The sequence below is a fragment of the Scyliorhinus torazame genome, chromosome 24 (assembly GCF_047496885.1).
Source record: "Scyliorhinus torazame isolate Kashiwa2021f chromosome 24, sScyTor2.1, whole genome shotgun sequence".
Lineage (NCBI taxonomy): Eukaryota > Metazoa > Chordata > Chondrichthyes > Carcharhiniformes > Scyliorhinidae > Scyliorhinus > Scyliorhinus torazame.
The window spans coordinates 42,745,635-42,758,090 of record NC_092730.1 but is presented as its reverse complement, the minus strand read 5'-3'; the positions used below and the strand labels follow the sequence as shown (position 1 = coordinate 42,758,090).

At 45.8% G+C, this 12,456-nt stretch overlaps 2 non-coding genes across 2 annotated transcripts; one reads left to right on the top strand and one right to left on the bottom strand.

Moving 5' to 3' along the window:
- Window positions 1-1,428: 1,428 nt before the first annotated feature.
- trnas-uga (transfer RNA serine (anticodon UGA)) lies at window positions 1,429-1,510 on the bottom strand. The gene has a single exon. It is a non-coding gene; the product is annotated as a tRNA-Ser (tRNA).
- A 5,276-nt stretch (window positions 1,511-6,786) lies between these two features.
- On the top strand, window positions 6,787-6,859 carry trnak-cuu (transfer RNA lysine (anticodon CUU)). The gene has a single exon. It is a non-coding gene; the product is annotated as a tRNA-Lys (tRNA).
- The last annotated feature ends 5,597 nt before the right edge of the window (window positions 6,860-12,456 follow it).

Below are 12,456 nucleotides of genomic sequence, written 5' to 3'. Positions count from 1 at the left end.
TCAGTGGCCTCATGGTTAAGGTGTGAGTGATGTTAATCATGATGCGATCAAATGTGTGTCTGTTTCAGTCTTTCCGCGGGGAGTTTTCATGCTGAGGAGAAACATGTTGAACATGGCCTGGGAATGTTTCACTCCGGTCCATTCCCAACATTTCCTGCCCTGATGGGATGGGCTTTTCCTTCCAAACTGCACCCGCTGCAAACAGATTCCCCAAATTAACGAACAAAACAAAAACACGCGCAACTGATCTTTTAAGAAATTATGACATTTTCTCTGAAAACAATATACCAACATTGATTAATATTGGTTAAATATCCTTTATAAAGTATTGTTTTATACGTTTAGTGTAGTTTATTAAAAAATGCTGATTACCAGACCCTATAAATTCAGAGTCAAAGGGAGCACCGGTCTTTTGTGTGGTCAGTGGTTTGTTTATGGAGCTGAGTAAATATTCCGGAGCAGAGCCGCTCCGAGCAGGGTTCTAACCTCCTCGGGAATACAATAATGTGGGTTTGCCGTTTCTGCCCACACATCTGGATTGGAATGGAGCTGCTGCTGCCTGGGGAGCTGGACAAGCAAGAGGCACAGATATTGACCAACTGCACCCGCTGCAAATAGATTCCCCAAATTACCGAACAAAACAAAAACACGCGCAACTGATCTTTTAAGAAATTATGACATTTTCTCTGAAAACAATATACCAACACCTCTTGAAGATTTGATTTGCTGTAACAATTCACTCTGAACTGTCTCAATGTCAGCCGTAATTCCTTCCCAGCTCACACACAGGCGCTGACTGGTTAAAAGTCTGCTTCACTTTTCTAGGTCCGGCTCAATAAAATCAATCACAGGCCCATGATCTGCTTTCCTCCTGTTCTCAGACACATCCACTTTGTACAAGGGCGCACTAACTGGTTTTCAGAGTAAGAGTCAGACTGCAGTCACCTCGTTCTCTCTCGATCCCTTTATCTCAGAGACACCTCACAACCAGGAATGGAACTTCTCACTGAGCCAAGAATGGAATAGTTTGTCGATTCTTCCACTGATTCAGGACCGTCCATCACCAGGACGTGTTTGTCCAAAAGAGTTGGGATGAGATGGGGCTGAGTTTCACTGTGTATCCAATCAGTCCCCGGAGAAGCACAAAAACAGTAAGTGAGGGAGAGAGAAAGAAACAAAGAAACAGATAGAGAGATAAAATATGTTCTATTTCTGCCACGATCTTTTTACAGAGATATACATGCAGCTGAATGAAAGCAAACCACGTTTCCATCTTTATATTTCGTTCAGTTTCCCCCCCCAAAATGTTAAATATCGGACTGAACTCGATGAAGGTTCCAACCGTTTATTTGCAGCCAATCAGAATTCCGATTCATTCCGGAGTCAGCGGCTTGTCCGCCGAGTTGAACAAACATTTCGAATCACAGTCGCTGCGAACAAAACTCGAACCTGCGCGGGGAACGCCCATTGGATTTCAATCCCAACGCCTTAACCACTTGGCCATCGCAGCTGTGTCTGGTATGCCATTCATTAATAATTTGGTCGATAGAATACATTCTAAAACCAGCCTGGAATAACTCCAGGAAGTTATTGCATTCAAACGATCAACGGGGCACGGGGTTTATGTGAGGAGGGGTTGAATCTTCGTGGGAAATGACCATTGGATTTGGAGAGAATCCTTGAGAGACTCGAAAACCTCAGCTCCCTAAACGCACAATTCCACTGATTAAATAGTTTGTGGAACAACATCAGTTACATTGGAAATATATTAGAAATTCAAATGCAGCAGCACTACACTTCCGAGTCTGGAAGAAAATTAAAATGATGAATCAAGAAATTACAGAGGGAGACCTGTGCAGACCGAAAGGTCACGTGATGACGCAACTAACATGATCACGTGTCTGGATTCCGGCAGTTCCCCGGATCGCGGTCAGAGCACAAGCCAGGAGCCGCTGCTCAACTATTAAATCAGTTATTTTTATTCCAACTCCTTGGTCGCCAGTCATTGAGAGACCAGCATTTCTACATGGTGTCAGCAGTGGGCAGTGTGGCAGAAGGTCTCCACCGCATCAACATCCTTGGATCATAGAATCGTAGAATATCCAGCGCAGAAGGAGGCCATTCGGCCCAACGTGGACTGCTTAACCACTTCCTTACCTTGCAGGTCAGCTGTTCGGAAGAGAGAGAGAGCCGGGACCTTGGAAACAGCGCGGGAGTTTGAAAAAGCGCGGGAGCTGCGAGTCAGAGCGGAGAGTTTAAAAGGTCGCGGCGTGGGTGAGGTAAGTACTGCTTAACAACTTCCAGACCTTGCAGGTCAGCTGTTAGTTTCGGGAGATCAGTTTCGGAAGCAGGCCTATTGGCCGACTGTATATCAGGAAGGATACAAAGGGTGTGGCTGAAGTGCCTTTAGAAACAGAGTGCTGGAGGCAAACAGAGTGTATCTGAGTTTGGGTAAGACAGAGTTCGGGTAAGAGGTGAGTGAAGGCTGTGTTTTATTTTTGGAGTTTGGTGTTTGGGGTTGAGTTTTTCCCCCCCCCCCCCCCCCAAAAAAAAAAAAATCCAATTAATTAAGTAAATTAATTAACTAGTTAAGGGAATTTGGTGCTCATCTTAAGGAGGTGCAGAGAAGCAGACCTGTGAGGGAGCCTCGGGAGCAATTACATCACAGCCAGCAGGTAAGTGATTGGCTTGTAGCTGGTAAGTGATTTCTCTCTCTTTGACTTTCTCTTAGCTGTGTAGTGCAGTTCAAATTTAACTTCAGGTTTAAGTCATGGCAGGAGAGCTCAGACCCGTGTCATGCTCCTCTTGTGAGATGTGGCAAGTCAGGGACCCTTCTGGTGTCCCTGACTCCTTCATCTGCAAGAAGTGTGTCCAACTGCAGCTCCTGTTAGACCGCTTGACGGCTCTGGAGCTGCGGATGGACTCACTTTGGAGCAACCGCGATGCTGAGGAAGTTGTGGATAGCACATTCAGTGAGTTGGTCACACCGCAGATTAAAATTACTGAGGCAGATAGGGAATGGGTGACCAACAGACAGAGGAAGAGTAGGAAGGCAGTGCAGGGATCCCCTGCGGTCATCTCCCTCCAAAACAGATTTACCGTTTTGGAAACTGTTGGGGGAGATGGCTCACCAGGGGAAGGTGGCAGCAGCCAGGTTCATGGCACCGTGGCTGGCTCTGCTGCACAGAAGGGCGGTAAAAAGAGTGGCAGAGCTATAGTGATAGGGGATTCAATTGTAAGGGGAATAGACAGGCGTTTCTGTGGACGTAAACGAGAATCCAGGTTGGTATGTTGCCTCCCTGGTGCAAGGGTCAAGGATGTCTCGGAGCGGCTGCAGGGCATTCTGGAGGGGGAGGGTGAACAGCCAGCTGTCGTGGTGTATATAGGCACCAACGATATAGGTTCAAAACGGGATGAGGTCCTACAAGCTGAATTTAGGGAGTTAGGAGTTAAACTAAAAAGTAGGACCTCAAAGGTAGTAATCTCAGGATTGCTACCAGTGCCACGTGATAGTCAGAGTAGGAATGACAGGATAGCTAGGATGAATACGTGGCTTGAGAGATGGTGCAAGAGGGAGGTTTTCAAATTCCTGGGACATTGGGACCGGTTCTGGGGGAGGTGGGACCTGTACAAATCGGACGGTCTGCATCTGGGTGGGACTGGAACCAATGTTCTCGGGGGTGTGTTTGCTAGTGCAGTTGGGGAGGGTTTAAACTAATGTGGCAGGGGGATGGGAACCGATGTAGGAAGTCAGTGGGGACAGAAACAAAAGGCAGGAAGGGAGAGTGTGTAAAGCATGACCAGAGAAAGCAGGGCAGAGAGCAAGGAAGGTTTACATTAAACTGCATTTATTTCAATGCAACGGGCCTGATGGGCAAAGCAGATGAACTCAGGGCATGGACGGGCACATGGGACTGGGATATTATAGCTATGACTGAAACATGGCTAAGGGAGGGGCAGGACTGGCAGCTCAATGTTCCGGGGTACAGATGCTATAGCAAGGATAGAACAGGAGGTAAGAGAGGAGGGGGAGTGGCGTTTTTGATTAGGGAGAACATCACGGCAGTACTTAGAGGGGATATATCCGAGGGTTCGCCCACTGAGTCTATATGGGTGGAACTGAAAAATAAGAAGGGAGAGATCACCTTGGTAGGACTGTACTACAGGCCCCCAAATAGTCAGCGGGAAATTGAGGAGCAAATATGTAAGGAGATTACAGATATCTGCAAGAATAATTGGGTGGTAGTAGTAGGGGACTTTAACTTTCCCAATATTGACTGGGACAGCCATAGCATTAGGGGCTTGGATGGAGGGAAATTTGTTGAGTGTATTCAGGAGGAATTTCTCATTCAGTATGTGGATGGACCGACTAGAGAGGGGGCAAAACTTGACCTCGTCTTGGGAAATAAGGAAGGGCAAGTGACAGAAGTGCTAGTGAGGGATCACTTTGGGACAAGTGACCATAACTCCATTAGTTTTAAGATAGCTATGGAGAATGATAGGTCTGGCCCAAGAGTTAAAATTCTTAATTGGGGCAAGGCCAATTTTGATGGTATCAGACAGGAACTTGCAGAGGTAGATTGGGGGAGACTGTTGGCAGGCAAAGGGACGGCTGGTAAATGGGAGGCTTTTAAAAATGTGTTAACCAGGGTGCAGGGTAAGTACATTCCCTTTAGAGTGAAGTGCAACGCTGGTAGAAGTAGGGAACCCTGGATGACTCGAGATATTGAGTCTCTGGTCAAAAAGAAGAAGGAGGCATATGACGTACATAAGCAACTGGGATCAAGTGGATCCCTTGAAGAGTATAGAGATTGTCGAAATAGAGTTAAGAGGGAAATCAGGAGGGCAAAAAGGGGACATGACATTGCTTTGGCAAATAATGCAAGGGAGAATCCAAAGAGATTCTACAGATACATAAAGGGGAAAAGAGTAACTAGGGACAGACTAGGGCCTCTTAAGGATCAACAAGGACATCTTAAGGATCAACAAGGACATCTATGTGCAGAGCCACAAGAGTTGGGTGAGATCTTGAATGAATATTTCTCATCGGTATTCACGGTGGAGAAAGGCATGGATGTTAGGAAACTAAGGGAAATAAATAGTGATGTCTTGAGAAGTGTGCATATTACAGAGGAGGAGGTGCTGGAAGTCTTAAAGCACATCAAGGTAGATAAATCCCCGGGACCTGATGAAATGTATCCCAGGATGTTGTGGGAGGCTAGGGAGGAAATTGTGGGTCCCCTAACAGAGATATTTGAATCATCGGCAGCCACAGGTGAGGTGCCTGAAGAATGGAGAGTGGCGAATGTTGTGCCCTTGTTTAAGAAGGGCAGCAGGGAAAAGCCTGGGAACTACAGACCGGTGAGCCTAACGTCTGTAGTAGGTAAGTTGCTAGAAGGTATTCTGAGAGACAGGATCTACACGCATTTAGAGAGGCAAGGACTGATTCGGGGCAGTCAGCATGGCTTTGTGCGTGGAAAATCATGTCTCACAAATTTGATTGAGTTTTTTGAGGGGGTGACCAAGAAGGTAGATGAGGGCAGTGCAGTAGACGTTGTCTACATGGACTTTAGCAAAGCCTTTGACAAGGTACCGCATGGTAGGTTGTTGCAGAAGGTTAAAGCTCACGGGATCCAGGGTAAGGTTGCCAATTGGATTCAAAATTGGCTGGACGACAGAAGGCAGAGGGTGGTTGTAGAGGGTTGTTTTTCAAACTGGAGGCCTGTGACCAGTGGTGTGCCTCAGGGATCGGTGTTGGGTCCACTGTTATTTGTGATTTATATTAATGATTTGGATGAGAATTTAGGAGGCATGGTTAGCAAGTTTGCAGATGACACCAAGATTGGTGGCACAGTGGATAGTGAAGAAGGTTATCTAGGATTGCAACGGGATCTTGATCAATTAGGCCAGTGGGCCGACGAATGGCCTTTTGGCAGATCGAATCAGGCCAGGACCTACTCAGTTAATGGTATGGCGTTGGGGAGAGTTATAGAACAAAGAGATCTAGGAGTACAGGTTCATAGCTCCTTGAAGGTGGAGTCGCAGGTGGACAGGGTGGTGAAGAAGGCATTCGGCATGCTTGGTTTCATTGGTCAGATCATTGAATACAGGAGTTGGGACGTCTTGTTGAAGTTGTACAAGACATTGGTACGGCCACACTTGGAATACTGTGTGCAGTTCTGGTCACCCTATAATAGAAAGGATATTATTAAACTGGAAAGAGTGCAGAAAACATTTACTAGGATGTTGCCGGGACTTGATGGCTTGAGTTATAAGGAGAGGCTGGATAGACTGGGACTTTTTTCCCTGGAGCGTAGGAGTCTTAGGGGTGATCTTATAGAGGTCTATAAAATAATGAGGGGCATAGATAAGGTAGATAGTCAACATCTTTTCCCAAAGGTAGGGGTGTCTAAAACTAGAGGGCATAGGTTTAAGGTGAGAGGGGAGAGATTCAGAAGGGCCCAGAGGGGCAATTTCTTCACTCAAGAGGGTAGTGAATGTCTGGAATGGGCTGCCAGAGGTAGTAGTAGAGGCGGGTACAATTGTGTCTTTTAAAAAACATTTAGATAGTTACATGGGTAAGATGGGTATAGAGGGTTATGGGCCAAGTGCGGGCAACTGGGACTAGCTTAATGGTAAAAACTGGGCGGCATGGACTGGTTGGGCCGAAGGGCCTGTTTCCATGCTGTAAACTTCTATGATTCTGTGTTAGCACTGCCCCTCCGAATGAGCACCGCAGCTACTCTCTACAGGAAGAGGTTTAATAGCTAGTTTAATGCAGCACCAGCCCGGCTAGCTCAGTCGGTAGAGCATGAGACTCTTAATCCCAGGGTCGTGGGTTCGAGCCCCACGTTGGGCGGTCTATATTATGATCTGAAAATATTGATGCTGAACGAACTGTTTTGACAACAGGAACACAAGGTTATGTCGCTGGACTGGGAATATAGAGGTCTGAACTAACCCTTGGTGGCAAGACTTAATAAATCTGGAATTTAAATTTCGTCTCAGTAATGGCGCAGAAAGGTTCTGCTTCAGAGGGGCCATATTTCCAGAACAGGAAACACATTTGCACAATAGGGAATGATTTGACACAATTTGCTGCATCTTTATCTTATGCAGCAACCATTTGTGTGGCACCTTGTCAAAGGCTTTCTGGAAACCCAAATAGACCACATCCATTGCCTCCCCGTTATCTACCGCACTGGTAATGTCGTCAAAAAATTCCACTAAATTAGTTAGGCACGACCTGCCCTTTATGAACCCATGCTGCGTCTGCCCAATGGGACAATTTCCATCCAGATGCCTCGCTATTTCTTCCTTCACGATAGATTCCAGCATCTCCCTACTACCAAAATTAAGCTCACAGGCCTATAATTACCCGCTTTCTGCCTACCTCCTTTTTTAATCAGTGGTGTCACGTTTGCTAATTTCCAATCCGCCGGGACCACCCCAGAGTCTAGTGAATTTTGGTAAATTATCACTAGTGCATTTGCAATTTCCCTAGCCATCACTTTTAGCACTCTGGGATGCATTCCATCAGGGCCAGGAGACTTGTCTACCTTTAGCCCCATTAGCTTGCCCATCACTACCTCCTTATTGATAACAATCCTCTCAAGGTCCTCACCTGTCATAGCCTCATTTCCATCAGTCACTGGCATGTTATTTGTGTCTTCCACTGTGAAGACCGACCCAAAAAACCTGTTCAGTACCTCAGCCATTTCCTGATCTCCCATTATTAAATCTCCCTTCTCATCCTCTAAAGGACCAATATTTACCTCAGCCACTCTATTAAAAAAAATATATGTTTGGAGAAAATTTTACTTTCTGTTTATATATTCTGAGCAAGTTTACTCTCATAATCTATCTTACTCTTCTTTATAGCTTTTTTAGTAGCTTTCTGTTGCCCCCGAAAGATTTCCCAGTCCTCTAGTCTCCCACTAATCTTTGCTACTTTGTATGCTTTTTCCTTCAATTTGATACTCTCCCTTATTTCTTTAGATATCCACGGTCGATTTTCCCTCTTTCTACCGTCCTTCCTTTTTGTTGGTAGATACCTTTGCTGAGCACTGTGAAAAATAGCTCAGAAGGTTCTCCACTGTTCCTCAACTGTTTCACCATAAAGTCTTGGCTCCCAGTCTACCTTAGCTAGTTATTTTCTCATCCCACTGTAAACTCCTTTCTCTCAGCACAAAACACTAGTGTTTGATTTTACTTTCTCAGTCTCCATCTGTATTTTACATTCCACCATATTGTGATTGCTCCTTCCGAGAGGATCGCTAACTATGAGATCCTGAATCAATCCTGTCTCATTACACAGGACCAGATCTACGACCGCTTGTTCCCTCGTAGGTTCCATTACATACTGTTCTAGGAAACTGTCGTGGATACATTCTTTCAACTCCTCCTCAAGGCTGCCTTGACCGACCTGGTTAAACCAATCGACATGTAGATTAAAATCCCCCATGTTAACTGCTGTACAATTTCTACATGCACCAGTTATTTCTTTGTTTATTGCCTGCCCCACCATAATGTTACTATTTGGTGGCCTATAGATTACTCCTATCAGTGACTTTTTTGCCTTACTATCCTGATTTCCACCCAAATGGATTCAACCTTGTCCTCCATAGCACCGATGTCATCCCTTATTATTGCCCGGATGTCATCCTTAAATAACAGAGCTACACCACCTCACTTACCATCCACTCTGCCCTTCCGAATAGTTTGATACACTCGGATATTTAACTCCCAGTCGTGACCATCCTTTAACCATGTTTCAGTAATGGCCACTAAATCATAGTCATTCACGATGATTTGCACCATCAACTCATTTACCTTATTCCGAATACTACGAGCATTCAGGTAAAGTACACTTATGTTGGCTTTTTTACCTCTGTTCTGAATCTTAACACCTCGATCAGTAGCCTCTCCTAAGTTATATTTCCTCTTAACTTTTCTCCTAATTTTCCTTGTGGTTGAACCCATAATGTTGTGTAACAACCTGCTGCGTCGCTTACCATTAATGTTTTTACTTCCCGTTTTATTCCTTTTAGTATTCCTGGTCCTATTCATGGAGCTCCCCTCAGTCACTGTACCTTGTACTGTCGCTCTTTTTGATTTTTGACTATGGCTTCTCTGCCTTACACTTTCCCCCTTACTGCCTTTTGTTTCTGTCCCTGTTTTACTACCTTCCAAATTCCTGCGTCGGTTCCCATCCCCCTGCCACATTAGTTTAAACTCTCCCCAACAGCTCTCGCGAACACTCTCCCTAGGACATCAATTCCAGCCCTGCCCAGGTGCAGACCGTCCGGTTTGTACTGGACCCACCACCCCCAGAACCGGTTCCAATGCCCCAGGAATTTGAATCCCTCCATCTTGCACCATCTCTCGAGCCACGCATTCATCCTATCTATCCTCACATTCCTACTCTGACTAGCTCGTGGCACTGGTAACAATCCTGAGATTACTACCTTTTGAGGTCGTACTTTTTAGTTTAACTCCTAAATCCCTGAATTCAGCTTGTAGGACCTCATCCCGTTTTTTTAACCCATATCATTGTTGCCTATGTGAACCACGACAGCTGGCTTTTCACCCCGCCCCCCCCCCCCCCCAGAATGTCCTGCAGCCACTCCGAGACGTCCTTGACCCTTGCACCAGAGAGGCAACATACCATTCTGGAGCCTCGATTGTGTCCGCAGAACCGCGTGTCTATTCCACTTACGGTTGAGTCTCCTGTCACTATAGCCCTGCCATTCTTCTTCCTGCCCGGCTGCGCAGCTGAGTCAGCCACGGTGCCATGAACCTGGCTGCTGCTGCCTTCCCTGGTGAGCCATCTCCCTCAACAGTATCCAAAGCGGTATATCTGTTTTGCAGGGAGATGACCGCAGGGGACACCTGCACTGCTTTCCTACTCTTGCTCTGTCTTTTGGTCTCCCATTTTCTATCTCCTTCAGTACCTTTCACCTGCGGTGTGACCAACTCGCTAAACGTTGTTTTAACAAGGATTTTAGAGACAAATAGCAGAACATTGCACAATGTCAGGGTATAAGACGTAGGAGCATAAGTAAGCCATTCAGCCCATCGAATATGCTCCGTATTGCAATGAGATCATGCTTGATCTGATATATGACGTGTTATGACCTCATACGGTGGCACGTTGTCACAGTGGTTACCTCACAGCGCCAGCGATCCGGGTTTAATTCCAGCCTTTGGTCACTGACTGTGTGGAGTTTGCACTTTCTCTCCATGTCTGTGTGGGTTTCCTCCGGGTGCTGAGATTTCCTCGCACAGTCCAAATGTGTGCGGGTTAGGTGGAGTGTCCATGCTAAATTGTTCCTTGGTGTTCAGAAAGTTGGGTGGTGTTGCAGGGATGTGGTGGGGACACAGAGGCTCTTTCCGAATATCGTTGCAGAGTCAATTGGCAGAATGGCCTCCTTTTACATTTTAATGATTTCATGATAACCCGGCTTTTTATCTCTAGATTTCATGATGAACCTTTAAAACCAACGTTCCAGCCAAGCCTCAGGTAGCAGTAACTCCTCAATGGTCGTTAATTTCCACGCTGTCAATCATTTGGTCAGTCTGAGGAAGTCACATCCTGGAAATGTCACACATTGATCCAGTTCTAAAGTAAATTAAGTCGCTCTAGTCCCTGATGACCATAGGCTGCTTTCCCCTTTGAGGGTGAGATCTGGCTGGTGCTGATTTAACCTGAGGATCATAAGACCATAAGACATAGGAATGGAAGTGAGGCCATTCGGCCCATCGAGTCCACTCCACCATTCAATCATGGCTGATTTCAAATCCATTTACCCGCTCTCTCTCCATAGCCCTTAATTCCTCGAGAAATCAAGAATTTATCAACTTCTGTCTTAAAGACACTCAACATCCCGGCCTCCACCGCCCTCTGTGGCAATGAATTCCACAGACCCACCACTCTCTGGCTGAAGAAATGTCTCCTCATCTCTGTTCTAAAGTGACTCCCTTTTATTCTAAGGCTGTGCCCCCGGGTCCTAGTCTCCTCTGCGAATGGAAACAAATTCCCTACGTCCACCCTATCTAAGCCATTCATTATCTCCATACCTCAGGCGAGGGGCAAGGTTGTGAAGGCTGGGTTTTCATGATTCAGTTCTATTATAACCGTGTGATCAGAATCTAATGAACCTGTTGTTGTCTCTGTTAATATTGTCTCATGGTAAGGCAAACATCACCGATTGAATAGACGAGTGATCGTTCTTCAGTCTTGTCATGGACGGACCCGCTGAATATTGAGGCACTTTCTGAAAAGTTTACCTTTCTACCAGGAATAGTCTCATCCCAACACAAGAATTTATCTTTAATCTGCTCCAAGTATACTTTCACGACTCGCTGAAAGAATATAATCCCTATTTCCTGGGGAATTAAGCCAGGCAGGAGTAGAAACCTGTAACTCCATGATCAGACTATGTCCATCGTGAAGTGTGTGTTCCGATGATCGACGGATTCCTCTGCGATGCCGGGAGGTTTTGTTTTTGCTGTCAAATGATGGTTGATTCCAGTCTTTCAGCGAGGGCCTTTCACACTGTGTGGAAATATCTTGGACATGATATTGAAGTGTTTCCTATCAGTCCATTCACAAAAGTCCCTGAATATGCTGGGAATTCGTTTTATTGACAAAATCTGCATTTCCATCATTGAACACCGGGCTGAAATGAAATGAAAATCGGTGATTGTCACAAGGAGGCTTCAAATGAAGTTACTGTGGAAAGCCCCTAGTCGCCACAGTCCGACGCCTGTTCGGGAGGCTGGTACGGGAATTGGACCGTGGTGCTGGCCTGCCTTGGTCTGCTTTCCAAGCCAGTGATTTAGCCCTGTGCTAAATCAACCTCGGAAGACAAAGAGGCGGATATTTTCCATCAATTCATGGATGCAACACGAATTAAGACTTTTTGACGCATGGGTTTGTGGGTTGAGGTGGCCGAGTGGTTAAGGCGTTGGACTGCTAATCTATTGTGCTCTCTGTGCGTTCGGATCCCATCGTCGTCGATTTTTCATCCGCTGGTTGCTCGGAAGTGGGACTCATTTTTCCAAGATGGGTCTGCAATAACTGATGTGACAATCCAGTCCAAGTTGTCGGGCCAGATTGCAGCGACTTGTGTTGGAAAAGCGAGCATTCAAAATTCAGTCTTGTTCTGATTGAGATGAATTGATCGGGTAGTGAGAGAGGAACCACTTTGATTTGATTTATTGTCCCATGAAAAGTATTTTTCTGCTACCAAGGGAACATACACATTACATAGATAGTAGACAGAAAAAGAATAATCGACACAGTGCATTGCCAAATGGTACATGGACAAACAGTGATTGGTTACAGTGCGGAACAAGTGGACAAACAAAGCAAACCCATGAGCAAGAGCAGCATAGGGCGTCGTGAATAGTGTTCTTACACGGAACAGATCAGTCCGAGGGAGAGTTGTTGAG